At 50.9% G+C, this 16,640-nt stretch overlaps 1 long non-coding RNA gene across 1 annotated transcript in view; it reads left to right on the plus strand.

Annotated features, from left to right (window-relative positions):
• LOC123772473 (uncharacterized) overlaps positions 1-16,640 on the plus strand; it is a 149,267-nt gene that overhangs the window by 18,682 nt on the left and 113,945 nt on the right. The window contains exon 2 of the long non-coding RNA XR_011228935.1: positions 5,660-5,687. This is a non-coding gene — a long non-coding RNA (uncharacterized lncRNA). The remainder of the gene's footprint in view (positions 1-5,659; positions 5,688-16,640) is intronic.

The following is a 16,640-nucleotide window of genomic DNA, read 5'->3' on the forward strand; positions in this document are numbered from 1 at the left end:
TCGGGAGGGTTATTAAGGCCGCCACATTAGCTTCCCAGCACGGGAGACATCTCCCGTCACGCGGGGTGCAGTCGCACCTTCACAGATCTACAGTATCATCTACTGATACTGGTAATGGCTCAAAAGGGCCACCACTTACGGGCTATTCATGCTCGTGCCACCTTTTGGGTGGCTTAATCTTCACCAATCAGCTTCCCAGCCAGTATGTATACGGTAGTCCGTATACTTATTAGTCCAGGACTAAAGTAAGCTATGTATATGTATATATTAAACTATGCATATATAGCGAAAAGTGGCCGTGATACACCTCTCGATGCGTGTATTCCCACTGCGTATCTGTTCAGCATGTCTATATAATCGAAAGGCAACAGTAAATGTTGCCTTACGGGCTCACCATAGCCTGTGCTACATGGACACTTCGTCCTGAGTAGCTAAATCTTTAACAACAACAACAGTAAATGTTGGACTATGGTGGCCAGGTTGGTAACTGGCCGCCCCATAACTGACTGCGGTCGTGTAAACCGGTTTATAAGGTACAGAAGCGCATTCCACAAAGGGGAATGTGTGCATTTTAATGATATAATTTCACCTCTATAGCGAGGGAAGGCGTGTGCCCTTCCCGCCCCGGATGGCTTCACCTGTGACACCCTTGTGACCTTTGTGGTCGTCTCGCGTTAATGGCTTCTTTTCTCTCCTGGGCAAAAACCTGCTCAAGGTATGAATTGGTCCCCAGCTCATTCCCAAACAGTCTCTTCTGTCCGAATTTGATTGATTGAGTGAGTGATTGATTAAGGTTAAGCCAACCAGGAGGTGGCACGGGCATGAATAGCCCGTAACGTCCGAATTTAAAGTTGCTGTTGTTGTGTTAGATTCAGCTGCTGGGAAGAAAACGTTCCAAGTAGCACGGGCTATGGTGAGCCCGTAGTGGACTTACCTGGCACAGGACCGGGACAGTAACTTGTGGATCAAGTTATTGGAATTTAAAGTTGTTATAGATTCAGCTAGTCGGAGCAAGTTCCAAGTAGCACAGACACAGAAGCTGGGCAAGTAGCACGGGCTATGGTGAGCCCGTAACTTACCTGGCACAGGAGCGGGGCAAGTAGCACGGGCTATGGTGAGCCCGTCGGAATTTAAAGGTTGCAGGTATAATATATATAAAGTGCGAGGTGGTGGTGTGGCGTGAGGAGGGTCGGGTTCAATCATAGTGTTCACACCGCCACCCATCACAGCCTGGTGGGAAGGCCAGTTTTGTATAGGTTTTTTTGGAAAAAAAAATATCAAAGCCTCTGCTAAGAGGATATTAGGTGTTTGAGGTACATAATGGACACTTAACTAGCAAGTGGTACTTAATGAGCAAGTTCGAGGTACATAATGGACACTTGACAGCTCAATATATATAGTTGCGGAAGTTAACTGGTAATCTAATGAGACACGTGTTATCTACACGTGTTGTAGCAACATGTGTAGTGTTATCTACACGTGTTGTAACAACACGTGTAGTTATCTACACGTGTTGTAACAACACGTGTAGAGTTATCTACACGTGTTGTAACAACACGTGTAGAGTTATCTACACGTGTTGTAACAACACGTGTAGAGTTATCTACACGTGTTGTAACAACACGTGTTGAGTTATCTACACGTGTTGTAACAACACGTGTAGAGTTATCTACACGTGTTGTAACAACACGTGTAGAGTTATCTACACGTGTTGTAACAACACGTCTTCATGTCCCGAACATTTCCAAGCTACAGCTTTTTATATCTCCTTATTTATTGTGTATTGCTCCTTATTTCGTCTGCTTCCTGTTCTACTTGTTCTTTTCCAGACCTGAGGCTGGCTGGTGGCCGGGGCTGACGTTCTCTCTGTTCTCTGTTCTTTTTTTGTTATTTAGTTATTTATCTTAAGCTTAAAGGTTTTTTTCTCATAGATCTGTGAATGCCATGTTATATTTTTTTACAAAGAAAACACTAATTTGGAACAGATTGAAAGTAAAAAAAATATTATATTGAGGCCAAATCGTAGAAAATGTATAAGTCGTTGACCAGACCACACACTAGAAATTGAAGGGACGACGACGTTTCACAATCGACTTGAGAATGGTCCAGGACGGACCGAAACGTCGTCGTCCCTTCAATTTCTAGTGTGTGGTCTGGTCAACATACTTCAGCCACGTTATTGTGACTCATCGCCTGCATGTATAAGTCGTATAGAAAAAAGTTATATGTACTAGAAGAAGTCGTGGTAATTAGGTTGTAAGCCAAAAAAGTTATGAGGTGTTAAAAACATCTCGTGAAATAGTGAAGTCAATCCTGCAATTATGCCCATGTTTTATGACCGGTGCCCGCCAGAAACCTGGTTTATGGGAGGCTCATGTAATTGGCTCTTCTCTTGCTCGCTCACGCTCCGCCATCTGTGTGTGTGTGCACACTCGCACAGTACTCACCTAGTTGAGCGTCGACTCTTTTGGTCTCGCCTCTCAACTGTCTGTCAACTGGTGTATAGATTCCTGAGCCTATTGGGCTCAATCTGATCTCAATATATGATTAGATCGGATATATTATATACATCTGTCCGAAACGCTATGCTTGTTAGTGGCCTTGCAAGACTGTAAGATCACCAATGTCATGTACTCTCGTAAACCCAATGTACCTTCTTGTATATAAATAAATAAAAATTAAAATAAATTTGTAAATGTATTAAGACTGCCTCCTCCACGTCACTAACCAATACATTCTATTTGTTAGCTACTCTGACAGAAAAAAGTTCTTTCTAACGTCCCTTTGGCTCATTTGGGTACTAGGTTTCAACCTGTATCCTTGTTCGCGTACCACTCGTTCTAAATAGTTTGTCTTTATCCGCCCTGTTAATTCCTTTGAGAATTGTGTATAGGTGATCATGTCTCTCGGAACTCATCTGTCTTCCAGTGTCATGAGGTTTAGTTCCAACAGTCTTTCCTTGTAGCTCATGGCTCTCAGCTCGGGGACTAGCCTTGTAGCATACCTCTGAACTTTTTCCAAGCTCTTTTTGTGTTTGAGTAGATATGGCCTCCACGCTGGAGTCACATACAGTACTCCAGTATTGGCCTGCCATATGAGGCGTACAAGATTCTGAATTATTCCTTACACAAGTTTCTAAAGGCAGTTCTTATGTTGGCCAGCCTTGTATATGCCGCTGATGATATTCAGGGGGCAGGTTTGGCATGGTATCAATCCCCAGATCTTTCTCTCTCTTCATGATAGCTGAAGGATTTCATCTCTCAAGTGGTACTTTGTGTTTGGCCTGCTCCCTACATCCTTCATCACTTTACACTTGATTGAGTTAAACTCTAGTAGCCATTTGTTGGACCATTCCTTCAGTCTGTCCAGGTCATCTTGTAGTCTCTTGTTGTTTTCCTGTCTTATTCCTTGTCATAATTTTAGCATCAGCAAGCATTGAGAGGATATCTCTCTCTCTCTCTCTCTCTCTCTCTCTCTCTCTCTCTCTCTCTCTCTCTCTCTCTCTCTCTCTCTCTCTCTCTCTCTCTCTCTCTCTCCCCTCTCTCTCCCCTCTCTCTCCCCTCTCTCTCCCCCCCCCCCCTCTCTCTCCCCCCCCTCTCTCTCTCCCCCCCTCTCTCTCTCCCCCCCCTCTCTCTCTCTCTCTCTCTCTCTCTCTCTCTCTCTCTCTCTCTCTCTCTCTCTCTCTCTCTCTCTCTCTCTCTCTCTCTCTCTCTCTCTCTCTCTCTCTCTCTCTCTCTCCCTCTCCCTCTCTCTCTCTCTCTCTCCCTCTCCCTCTCCCTCTCTCTCTCTCTCTCTCTCTCTCTCTCTCTCTCTCTCTCTCTCTCTCTCTCTCTCTCTCTCTCTCTCTCTCTCTCTCTCTCTCTCTCTCTCCCCTCTCTCTTTCCCCCCCCCTCTCTCTCCCCTCTCTCTCCCCTCTCTCTCTCCCCTCTCTCTCTCCCCTCTCTCTCTCCCCTCTCCTCCCTCCCCTCTCCTCCCTCCCTCCCTCCCTCAGCGTGTGTGGTGTGGGGAAGTGAGTGAGTGAGTGAGGGAGAGAGGGGGGGGATAATGTATGCGTGGGGGTGGAGCTCTGATGACACGCCGCCGCCTCCCGCCCTCTCATCACAACCGCTCTATTACAAGTCTTTCACTCAGGTAAACACACACAATTCCCAGGTGTGTGGGTTAAGGACTGTGTTGTTGGTGATGTGTGTGTGTGTAAGGTGGCGCTACTGGGGGTGTCTGGTGATGTTCAGTGACTTAGGTTGTTGGTGATGTGTGTGTGTGTAGATTATGGCTCTAATGTGGCACTCTTTTTCTGTGTCCTTATCTCCTTAAGTGTACAGCTATGTCTTTATCTGTAAGTGTGCAGCTGTGTGTCCTTATCTGTAAGTGTGCAGATCTGTGTCCTTATCACTCTAAGTGTGCTGCTGTGTGTCCTTATCTCTGTAAGTGTGCAGCTCTCTTTCTTATCTGTATATGTGCAAGGGGTACACAATACTATAACCACTTCATTAGCGATTCCCTATACGGACTGGTTAGTCCTGGAGGCTATTAGCTAAGCTACATGACTAACCATCCACCAGCAACTCCCGTGGCGCAATCATGTGTCAGTTTTTCATCAAATCCTGGTGCATGGTGGGGCTGCTCAGAGCCTATAAATGTAAAAGAAAGATTGAGTGGTCCCCAAGCCATATATATCACTCAAGAACTGTATGACCCCGACCACAGAGCCCTGTCCCCTCCGGTTTGACGCTTGTTCAGGAGTAGAGATTTGTGTAATTATCCCAAATGTTAAATTCCATGCTCTGTTGTACCGGAGGAACTCTTCCTGGAGAGTACGTGTGTACATGCTGGAGATTGAAATAAGTTTATTGAGGTAAAATACACACAAAGGGATGAGGTAGCTCAAGCTATTCTCACCTCGTTCAGTACATTGTGTTCATACATATATAAACACACATCACAAACAATAAACATATTACCCAACATTCTGAGAGATAAACATATACATTTCCTCCTTTACACAAGTAGTATGGTATCAGACGTATACACAAATACTTTTATGACTTAGGTATATTGTATAGACAATTTGCAAGACATGCAAATTTTTCTTCAACAAAAAGATTACATTCAACATTTGAATGTTGAATTGAATTTTTCATTTGAATGAATGAATTGAATTGAATTGTTGAATTGAATGTTGAGTTGAATTTTTCTTCAACAAAAAGATTACAATCTTGGTGCAAAATTCTTATATCTCTCCAGAATATCATCAACCTTTCCGATGAATGCTGGAGAATGTAACAGTCGTGCAGGGGTTCGAACCCAAACTGTGTGCTGACGGCAGTTGTTGAATAAGTACTATATATACGTATACATTATCTATATATATTGGTGTAAGAATAATCACATAAAAACATGTGATTTTTTCTGCATAAGTATCTACGCAGGAAAATGAAATATAAATTTAGGACGTTATCGTGCTTCTTGGACCTCTTTGTTCCGAGTAGCTGAACCTAAAAGAACATATCTGTCTGCATGCCTTGATAATGTATTGAAAACCGAAAACGTTTGAAATTTGCGTTTCATTTTCGTTCATTTTTGCTGATGTGTCTATCTGTATATCGACTAACATATATGTTTTCATTAGATATATTAATGTAGTCGTTTATCATGGCAGGTGCGGCGAGGAGAGCTCTTAAACCAAGGTAGGTGGCGAGCATCAGGGCGTGTTGGGATGGCTCATCTGTGCCTCCAGTTACCATGTTGTTGTTGTTATAGATTCAGCTACTCGGAACAAGTTCCAAGTAGCACGGGCTATGGTGAACCCGTAACTTACCTGGCACAGGAGCGGGGCAAGTAGCATGGGCTATGGTGAGCCTCGTGGACGGGAGATGTCTTCCGTCGTCCAGTTACCAGCACATCCCTCGTCTTAATAGTACTGGTGCAAGTCTTGGGGGTAGATTGATTGATTCATGAAGATTAAGCCACCCAAAAGGTGGCACGGGCATGAATAGCCCGTAAGTGGCGGCCCTTCTGAGCCATTACCAGTATCAATAGATGATTCTGGAGATCTGTGGAGGTGCGACTGCATCCTGCGTGACGGGAGATGTCTCCCGTCTCTCTCGGGGGGTCTAAACACAGGTTTTAATATAGACACGGTGGGCGTGTTTGGAAAGAGAAGAGAGAGAGAGCGATGAGATGATACTACTATCTCCTCTACTACGCTCCTCACCCCTCTCTAGCCTATTTATTGCCTGCATCTACTTTCTCGTCAGCAGCAGCTGGACACCCTCATAAAGACTGAAGCAGTATCCTCCCCCACGATAACAGCTTGATGGTTAAATGCAACCTCAGAACACTGGGAAAAAAAAAGAAAAAAATTGTACCACTTACGGGCTATTCATGCCCGTGCCACCTCTTGGGTGGCTTAATCTTTATCAATCAATCAATCTTTCTCGTCAGTCCATCTGGTCACCATTTGGTCCGGGAGACATCTCCCGTCACGCAGGGTGCAGTCGCACCTCCACAGATCTCCAGTATCAGCTCTTGATACTGGTAATGGCTCAAAAGGGCCACCACTTACGGGCTATTCATGCCCGTGCCACCTTTTGGGTGGCTCAATCTTTATCAATCAATTCCTCATCACAATCCACACACAGCCCCGCTCCTGTGCCAGGTAAGTCCACTACGGGCTCACCATAGCCCGTGCTACTTGGAACTTGTTCCGAGTAGCTTAATCTATAACAACAACAGCCTAATATTGTGTAAGGTTAATCTTAGGACAGGTTAGGTTACGCTGTTTCGGCTTATATGTCCTCTTGAATTCCAATAGAATGAAATGTGGGTAAAGTTTCTGTACCACATTCTATATTTTGTACATTCTACCCATATACCACGTGTGGCGAGGCTTCTTGACCACGTGTGGCGAGGCTTCTTGACCACGTGTGGCGAGGCTTCTTGACCACGTGTGGCGAGGCTTCTTGACCACGTGTGGCGAGGCTTCTTGACCACGTGTGGCGAGGCTTCTTGACCACGTGTGGCGAGGCTTCTTGACCACGTGTGGCGAGGCTTCTTGACCACGTGTGGCGAGGCTTCTTGACCACGTGTGGCGAGGCTTCTTGACCACGTGTGGCGAGGCTTCTTGACCACGTGTGGCGAGGCTTCTTGACCACGTGTGGCGAGGCTTCTTGACCACGTGTGGCGAGGCTTCTTGACCACGTGTGGCGAGGCTTCTTGACCACGTGTGGCGAGGCTTCCTGCCCCCGTGTCTTACACCTTGTGTGTACACCTGGGCGCCTGCTCCTCCAGACACACTCACTCATACCTGTAACCATAAAGATCCCGTATATAAAACAGGTAATTACCAACGGACTCCTAATTGTGCCCCTCAAAAAGAAACTTAATAACATCTACATAACGATACGTGATCAACTATGGCGCCAGTGGGGAAATGTGGGCTGCAAGCACCAATAGTCTGGTGTAACCCTGCAGGCAAACACCAGGCGGAAAAAGACGGGGCCGCGGGCGCACTGACCCCCGGAACCAACAAAAGCCAAAGGTACCCCCCTCAAAAAAGGTATCTTGGGTAAGTCTGGGGGGTTGGGGGGGTGGGGGAGGGGGGGGGGGTACATGTCCTTCCTCCATGCTCACCTTGGCCGGCTTCTCCCCCCCCCTCCCCCCTGCCCCCTTACCCCCCCCCCCGCCCCGCCTGCCTGGCTCCCTGGTCGTTAGGGGCGGAAGTCGTTTGTGTTGCGGTGAGATATATTATTACTTGACATAAAGCGTGTAAAACTGTGCTGCCGAGGTTCCCACGACCGCTGGTGACGGCGACTGCTAATGTTCCTCCCCGTGTGTGGCTCTTGCTTCTCTTACTGCCCCCACCTGGACTCTCTCTCTCCCTCCCTGTCCCTCGCCTCCCTCCCTCCCTGTCCCTCCCTGTCCCTCCCTGTCCCTCCCTGTCCCTCCCTGTCCTTCCCTGTCCCTCCCTGTCCCTCGCCTCCCTTCCCGTCCCTCGCGTCCTGGAGAATACCTGCTTGATGGGGTTCTGGGAGTTGTTCTACTCCCCAAGCCCGGCCCGAGGCCAGGCTTGACTTGTGAGAGTTTGGTCCAACAGACTGTTGCTTGGAGCGGCCCGCAGGCCCACATATCCACCACAGCCCGGTTGGTCCGGCACTCCTTGCACGAACTAGTCTACTTGATAATCCACAATCAATTTGCTAATGGTCCAGGATGGAGCGAAATGTCGTTGTCTCTACATCTTCCGGTGTGCGGTTTGGTCATCATAGTCTAATTGTTTATTGAAGACCATATATAAAACGCGGTCAAATTACACTATAAAACGAAGAAGCAGCGTAAAGGGTCTAGGAGTGATCATGTCGGAAGACCTTACCTTTAAAGAACACACTAAAGTAGGTGATTAGCACAATCGACTTGAGAATGGTCCAGGACGGACCGAAACGTCGTCGTCCCTTCACCTTCTAGTGTGTGGTCTGGTCAGCATACTTTAGCCACGTTATTGTGACTCATCGCCTGCACAATAAAGTAGCCGTCACGACTGCAAGATATATGTCAGGTTGGATAAGAAGAACCTTCCAAACAAGGGAGGCCGTACCAATGATGATAGTTTTCAAGACGCTAGTGCTCTCTAGGGTGGAATATTGTTGCACACTAATATCCCCATTCGGAGCCGGAACAATTGTCTCGCCTAGTTGTGCTTGCGGGGTTGATCTTTGGCTCTTTGGTCCCGCCTTTCAGGTGCCAATCAACTGGTGTACAGGTTGCCCTGTACATGCTGCGATATATGCTGGCCTGAAGAGCGTGCAAAGATCCTTTACCGCCAGAATCCACTATCCAAAGTAACCCAATTGAAATGCAGAGGTTCATTAGGTACACTGAGAGAGAACTCTATCATCAAGGGCCCGAGACTCTTCAACATTCTTCCACTACACATAAGGGACATAACTGGCCAACCCCTCACAAGTGTTCAAGAGAGAACTGGATAAACACCTCCAAAGAATACCAGATCAACCAGGCTGTGATTCATACGTCAGGCTGCGAGCAGCCGCGTCCAACAGCCTGGTTGCTGGTTGACCAGATCATCAACCAGGAGGTCTGGTCAGAGACTGGGCCGCGGGGATGTTGACCCCCGGAAATAAATGCAAGTTAACCGCAAGGTATGGTATGGTTCACAAAATGCGCATAAGAAGAATTACTGGCAAAGTAGGAAGATGGATCTTTAATTTCCTAACTAACAGAAGGAGAGAGTAACAGTCAACACAGTAAAATCTGGATCACCCACCGTGAAGAGCTCAGTCCCCCAGGGCACTGTGCTTGTCACAGTACTTTTTCTCATCCTCATATCGGACATAGACAAGGACACAACCTATAGTACCGCATCATCCTGTGCACATGACACCAGGATTATTGTGAGAGAAGAGAATATACTCAAGAGGTCTGGCTGAACCACTAAACACACACTGATGACTGACAACCTAATGACTCACTACAAACCTGCCATCTGGCTCGAGTTACATTTAGACAATCTCGGGAAGCATAAGTTTAGAAGAGGATGCTCCCCCCCCCCTTCTGCCTCTCACAGCTGCTGGCCACCAAGGCAGTCTTGGGTGCTCTCTTACACCACCACAATATTGATGTACCAGACTCAGACCTCACCAGAGTCTCCGCCAACAACCCGTCCTCTTAAAAGTAACGTCGCTTTCCGCTCGTATGCGCGATATGGCCAAAAATGGTCGTAATTTGAAATGAAATCGGCTCACGAAAGCCCATGAAGTGGCCATGGTGTCATTTCACATAAAGTGCGGTCGAGTGGACTAACTGTGAAAGAGTAGGGGGGTAGGAGACGAATATTATCAGGCTATTAACTGTCTTCAGAAGGAATCTTGGTAAACAGCTAAAAATTGGTACCTGATCAAACAGGTTGTGGTGTCCACATGGGACTGTGCAAGTTCCCCGCAGCAACAGACTAACTCAGCACATTATCACGATGATGGTGGGAGTGGTGGTTGGTGGTGGTAGTGAGGGGCCTGCAGCATGGTGGCAGGGAAATACTACACAGGAAGCCCTCGGGCCAGGGCTTAAGTGTCCGCTTACGAAACCTGTCCATCTTTCCTCAATCACACCAGATTAGTTTGCATATATTAAATACTTCAGGAGCTCGGAAGCGCTACGAGGTGGTTCATAGCAACAATAAACTTGGAGTCCGAAATTTCGAAACTTGTAAAGTGTAATAGAAAGCCGCCATGATGTTGTGAGGATGTAGAGGTTTCGTATGATAAGAGGATATGTCCCCACGAGTCGTGCTGCAGACTGTATGTGAAACACGGCTGGACCGTCCCGTAGAGTTCCGCGCCACTACACGCACACCTCTGATAACATACAGCATATATGTTATCATATAACACATATGATAACATATATGTCAACGATATAATGCATCGTTCCCAACATTCCCGTCTGATCGAGAAATCACACACACTTGAGTGTACCTGGGGTATACCTGGGGTATACCCCAGGTACACTCGAGGTATACCCCAGGTACACTCGAGGTATACCCCAAGTACACTCGAGGTATACCCCAGGTACACTCGAGGTATACCCCAGGTACACTCGAGGTATACCCCAGGTACACTCGAGGTATACTCCAGGTATAGCCAGAGTATCTCATAGGCTTTTGGAGCTGTTGCTCTCTCTTTACAGTGAAGTCCAAAGATACAAGTTACTTTATTTGTTTTAATGGGATATTTGGTTAGTATTGTTTAGGCATGATGGAGACACAGAGAGTAACATGGTGGGTGTGTGGTCGGGAGACATATCTTGAGGTTATCTTGAGATGATTTCGGGGCTTTAGTGTCCCCGCGGCCCGGTCTTCGACCAGGCCTCCACCCCCAGGAAGCAGCCCGTGACAGCTGACTAACACCCAGGTACCTATTTTACTGCTAGGTAACAGGGGCATAGGGTGGAAGAAACTCTGTCCATTGCTTCTCGCCGGCGCCCGGGATCGAACCCGGGACCACAGGATCACAAGTCCAGTGTGCTGTCCGCTCGGCCGACCGGCTCCCCAGACATGACTCAGTGTGCTCACTGTTATACCAGCCAGTCCGCCAAAGCTTGCCCAAGCGTCAAGAAATCGGTCAATGTAAAGTGTCCTCTCCTGTCCTACCTGAGGACCCAAAACAGAAAACGGGACAGTTCGTCACTTTTGCCAGCTGCTTCCATTTCCTAGTACGACAATTGTTGGCGTTATGTAACCCATACGGTCGAAAAGCGACGTTCTTTGTAAGAGGACAGGTTGATTATGCATCAACCGCTGCTTAGTTGACTGCCTCGCGTGTAGCCTGGAGTTGATGTGCACTTTAGGGCTCAACACTTGTCAACACCCTCCATCCCTGAGGTGCTTAACTACCCCCACCTCTTTCCCGTTCAAGAAACCTAACCGCTTGGACTGGACGGTAGAGCGACGGTCTCGCATCATGCAGGTCGGCGTTCAATCCCCGACCGTCCAAGTGGTTGGGCACCATTCCTTCCCCCCGTCCCATCCCTAATCCTTATCACGACCCCTTCCAAGTGCTATATAGTCGTAATGGCTTGGCACTTTCCCCTGATAATTTCCTTCCCTTCCCGTTCAAGAAGGAACTTCATAAACCCCCCACAAAGATTACCTGATCTACCAGGCTGTGATTCGCAGCTGAGATTACGTGTAGCAGCGTCCAACACCTGGTTGACTAGACCATCAACCAGGAGGCCTGATCAGATACCGGGCCCCGTGACATTGATCCTCGGAAGCACCACAAGTTGAACTGGTAGTACCCGATGTTGGTGGACTCTACGGTGAAGGGGGTACCTGCGCCGTGTCGGGTCACAGTGGCGTCACTGTGGGCACGGCTTACCCGTAGCCTGCACTGTTGCGTGACACTCGTTATCACTGTTAGCCATCTTGGAGACTTTTGGTATGGTAAGAAAGATTACATAAACACATGAAGAACATTGTAGTGGTTGTCCTCGTGCTGTGTGCGGCTCCCACACTCCTGGGGTGCTGGTGTCCAGGTGGCTGTGGTGGCTGGCTCCCACACTCCTGGGGTGCTGGTGTCCAGCTGGCTGTGGTGGCTGGCTCCCACACTCCTGGGGTGCTGGTGTCCAGGTGGCTGTGGTGGCTGGCTCCCACACTCCTGGGGTGCTGGTGTCCAGGTGGCTGTGGTGGCTGGCTCCCACACTCCTGGGGTGCTGGTGTCCAGGTGGCTGTGGTGGCTGGCTCCCACACTCCTGGGGTGCTGGTGTCCAGCTGGCTGTGGTGGCTGGCTCCCACACTCCTGGGGTGCTGGTGTCCAGCTGGCTGTGGTGGCTGGCTCCCACACTCCTGGGGTGCTGGTGTCCAGCTGGCTGTGGTGGCTGGCTCCCACACTCCTGGGGTGCTGGTGTCCAGCTGGCTGTGGTGGCTGGCTCCCACACTCCTGGGGTGCTGGTGTCCAGCTGGCTGTGGTGGCTGGCTCCCACACTCCTGGGGTGCTGGTGTCCAGCTGGCTGTGGTGGCTGGCTCCCACACTCCTGGGGTGCTGGTGTCCAGCTGGCTGTGGTGGCTGGCTCCCACACTCCTGGGGTGCTGGTGTCCAGCTGGCTGTGGTGGCTGGCTCCCACACTCCTGGGGTGCTGGTGTCCAGCTGGCTGTGGTGGCTGGCTCCCACACTCCTGGGGTGCTGGTGTCCAGCTGGCTGTGGTGGCTGGCTCCCACACTCCTGGGGTGCTGGTGTCCAGGTGGCTGTGGTGGCTGGCTCCCACACTCCTGGGGTGCTGGTGTCCAGCTGGCTGTGGTGGCTGGCTCCCACACTCCTGGGGTGCTGGTGTCCAGGTGGCTGTGGTGGCTGGCTCCCACACTCCTGGGGTGCTGGTGTCCAGCTGGCTGTGGTGGCTGGCTCCCACACTCCTGGGGTGCTGGTGTCCAGCTGGCTGTGGTGGCTGGCTCCCACACTCCTGGGGTGCTGGTGTCCAGCTGGCTGTGGTGGCTGGCTCCCACACTCCTGGGGTGCTGGTGTCCAGCTGGCTGTGGTGGCTGGCTCCCACACTCCTGGGGTGCTGGTGTCCAGCTGGCTGTGGTGGCTGGCTCCCACACTCCTGGGGTGCTGGTGTCCAGGTGGCTGTGGTGGCTGGCTCCCACACTCCTGGGGTGCTGGTGTCCAGGTGGCTGTGGTGGCTGGCTCCCACACTCCTGGGGTGCTGGTGTCCAGCTGGCTGTGGTGGCTGGCTCCCACACTCCTGGGGTGCTGGTGTCCAGGTGGCTGTGGTGGCTGGCTCCCACACTCCTGGGGTGCTGGTGTCCAGCTGGCTGTGGTGGCTGGCTCCCACACTCCTGGGGTGCTGGTGTCCAGCTGGCTGTGGTGGCTGGCTCCCACACTCCTGGGGTGCTGGTGTCCAGGTGGCTGTGGTGGCTGGCTCCCACACTCCTGGGGTGCTGGTGTCCAGCTGGCTGTGGTGGCTGGCTCCCACACTCCTGGGGTGCTGGTGTCCAGCTGGCTGTGGTGGCTGGCTCCCACACTCCTGGGGTGCTGGTGTCCAGGTGGCTGTGGTGGCTGGCTCCCACACTCCTGGGGTGCTGGTGTCCAGCTGGCTGTGGTGGCTGGCTCCCACACTCCTGGGGTGCTGGTGTCCAGGTGGCTGTGGTGGCTGGCTCCCACACTCCTGGGGTGCTGGTGTCCAGGTGGCTGTGGTGGCTGGCTCCCACACTCCTGGGGTGCTGGTGTCCAGGTGGCTGTGGTGGCTGGCTCCCACACTCCTGGGGTGCTGGTGTCCAGGTGGCTGTGGTGGCTGGCTCCCACACTCCTGGGGTGCTGGTGTCCAGGTGGCTGTGGTGGCTGGCTCCCACACTCCTGGGGTGCTGGTGTCCAGCTGGCTGTGGTGGCTGGCTCCCACACTCCTGGGGTGCTGGTGTCCAGCTGGCTGTGGTGGCTGGCTCCCACACTCCTGGGGTGCTGGTGTCCAGGTGGCTGTGGTGGCTGGCTCCCACACTCCTGGGGTGCTGGTGTCCAGGTGGCTGTGGTGGCTGGCTCCCACACTCCTGGGGTGCTGGTGTCCAGGTGGCTGTGGTGGCTGGCTCCCACACTCCTGGGGTGCTGGTGTCCAGCTGGCTGTGGTGGCTGGCTCCCACACTCCTGGGGTGCTGGTGTCCAGGTGGCTGTGGTGGCTGGCTCCCACACTCCTGGGGTGCTGGTGTCCAGGTGGCTGTGGTGGCTGGCTCCCACACTCCTGGGGTGCTGGTGTCCAGCTGGCTGTGGTGGCTGGCTCCCACACTCCTGGGGTGCTGGTGTCCAGCTGGCTGTGGTGGCTGGCTCCCACACTCCTGGGGTGCTGGTGTCCAGCTGGCTGTGGTGGCTGGCTCCCACACTCCTGGGGTGCTGGTGTCCAGGTGGCTGTGGTGGCTGGCTCCCACACTCCTGGGGTGCTGGTGTCCAGGTGGCTGTGGTGGCTGGCTCCCACACTCCTGGGGTGCTGGTGTCCAGCTGGCTGTGGTGGCTGGCTCCCACACTCCTGGGGTGCTGGTGTCCAGGTGGCTGTGGTGGCTGGCTCCCACACTCCTGGGGTGCTGGTGTCCAGGTGGCTGTGGTGGCTGGCTCCCACACTCCTGGGGTGCTGGTGTCCAGCTGGCTGTGGTGGCTGGCTCCCACACTCCTGGGGTGCTGGTGTCCAGGTGGCTGTGGTGGCTGGCTCCCACACTCCTGGGGTGCTGGTGTCCAGGTGGCTGTGGTGGCTGGCTCCCACACTCCTGGGGTGCTGGTGTCCAGCTGGCTGTGGTGGCTGGCTCCCACACTCCTGGGGTGCTGGTGTCCAGGTGGCTGTGGTGGCTGGCTCCCACACTCCTGGGGTGCTGGTGTCCAGGTGGCTGTGGTGGCTGGCTCCCACACTCCTGGGGTGCTGGTGTCCAGCTGGCTGTGGTGGCTGGCTCCCACACTCCTGGGGTGCTGGTGTCCAGGTGGCTGTGGTGGCTGGCTCCCACACTCCTGGGGTGCTGGTGTCCAGGTGGCTGTGGTGGCTGGCTCCCTGCTCTCTCAGCTACGCTAACTGCCACCACCACACAAGCACCTATCGTAATGGTTCTCTCTACATCACCACGGAGTCACCCACTCTTCACATCTTGTCCCATTAAACGCCCATTATCATTTATTTTACAAGAGTTCAAGTGTGATTTGAAGACTTTTAAGACGTCATAAATGAGGGAGCGAGACAAATCGTCTTGAGCAGTTAAGACCTCCACGCTCGGCGTCTCACGTCCCGCTCTCAGCACCTCGTCTGGAGTGTACCTGGAGTGTACCTGGAGTGTGTACCTGGAGAGGTGTTCTTGCACTTCTACACCCCGAGGCCAGCCCGTGGCCAGGCTTGACTTGTGATAAGTTGCTCCAACAGGCTGTTGCTTGGAGCGCCCGCAGGCCCACATTTCCACTACAGTTTGCTTGGTCCGGCACTTACACCAACATGTTTAGGAAATATTGTTCTAGCAATATTCCTTATGATTGCGGGGGGGGGGGGGTATTGAACAGCTGTGGACCCCCTGATGTTCAGTGTTCTCTGATTGTGCCTATGGCACCTCTACTCCTCACTGATTCTATGCTGCGTTTCCTTCCATATCTTTCGTTCCAGTATGTTGTTGTTATTCTACTGTGCAAATTTGGGATCTGGCTTTCCAGTATCTTCAATGTCTATATTATTTGAAGCCTTTCTCGTCTCCTTTCCAGTAAGTACATCTTGAGAGCTTTGAGACGGTCCCAATAGTTTAGGTGTTTTATTGTGCCTACGCGTACCGTATATGTTCTCTGTATTCCTTTTATTTCAGAGATCTCTCCCGCTCTGAAAGGGGAAGTGAGTACCGAGCAATCCTCAAGACGGGACAGCACCAGTGATTTAAATAGTATTAACATTGCTGTGGGTCTCTGGATGTGAACGTTCTCATAAACCATCCTGTCATTGTCCTGGCCGCCGCCGCTATATTTGCTCGGTTATGTTCACTAAATGTCAGGTCGTCAGACATCATAATTCCCAGATCTTTTACATGTTCCTTTCTCTCCATGAGCAGGTCTGATTGTGTCCTGTAACCTGTGTTTCCTTTAGGTTCATTATTATTAAAATCTTTGAAGGTGGAGGAAAGACCCGATATAAATGTAAATGTATTAAAGCCCAAATTTTGGAAAAGGATGTAAGCTACATCCTTTCGTTAAGGTACTGTATACAATGTATACAACATTGTATACAGCACCATCTCCCTAGCTAGGATGGTGAGTTAGTCAATCAGTTCTTCGTGCAGTCAATTACCCATTAAATATGCGATATATGAGAGCTAATTATTAACTGTATAGGTTAATAAGTCGATCACTAACTGAGGAGTGAGTGAGTGAATGAGTTAAGTAAGCGTGTGTGTGTTCGGAAGGCAGCCCGTCCTCATAAACAAAGCCCAAAGACCATTCCATGCACCCGCCAAACCCCAGCTGTTTATGAATGAAAAACGGTTTACACACGACTCCTACGATGACCTCGGAACACTTCCGGAACAAGTGCTTCACTGACAAATTTTGTTCGAAACGCTGTAAATGCTTCACCCACATATTACAAATACAAGTAATCGCCAACAGAACCTAAACACCTAACCAATGCCTAAATAT

The sequence above is a fragment of the Procambarus clarkii genome, chromosome 17 (genome assembly GCF_040958095.1).
Source record: "Procambarus clarkii isolate CNS0578487 chromosome 17, FALCON_Pclarkii_2.0, whole genome shotgun sequence".
In the NCBI taxonomy this organism is placed as follows: Eukaryota; Metazoa; Arthropoda; class Malacostraca; order Decapoda; family Cambaridae; genus Procambarus; species Procambarus clarkii.